This window comes from Odontomachus brunneus, unplaced genomic scaffold (genome assembly GCF_010583005.1).
Source record: "Odontomachus brunneus isolate Ranch 3 - 2012 unplaced genomic scaffold, Obru_v1 Obru_scaffold_333, whole genome shotgun sequence".
NCBI classification, from domain to species: domain Eukaryota; kingdom Metazoa; phylum Arthropoda; class Insecta; order Hymenoptera; family Formicidae; genus Odontomachus; species Odontomachus brunneus.
The window spans coordinates 65,669-66,088 of record NW_022639783.1 but is presented as its reverse complement, the minus strand read 5'-3'; positions in this window follow the sequence as shown (position 1 = coordinate 66,088).

Genomic DNA, 420 nt, shown 5'->3' with positions numbered 1-420 from the left:
GCGTTCCCAGACGGCACCGCCCGCGGCGCATGGGGGAAAGGGCATTGGTCTGGCGCTTCCTGGTGATCCTGTCCGGAGGACGGGCAACACGGGCGCATGGGGACTGGTGATAGTCGGCAACGAGGGGCGCGCCGGTGATCCGTTATGGCAACGCCGGGGGCCCACGCCCCTTGATCCGTTAGGCTAAGGTCCCTGTGCGCCTAGACCCCGTGTGCGATGAAGGCGCACCGAGGGGTGTGGCTGGAGCGGCAATGGGCGTACCGCCGGGGGCGTTGGGTGCCGGTGTCCGGAATCTTAGGCGGGGGGCGGACGCGGGTCGGTCCGGAGGAAAAATGGGGGGGTACTCGCGTTGGGAAGGTATGTCGCCTAGAGTCGCGGGGGTGGGGAGGAGGGTTCACCGCCGGACGACCGAATGGGCCA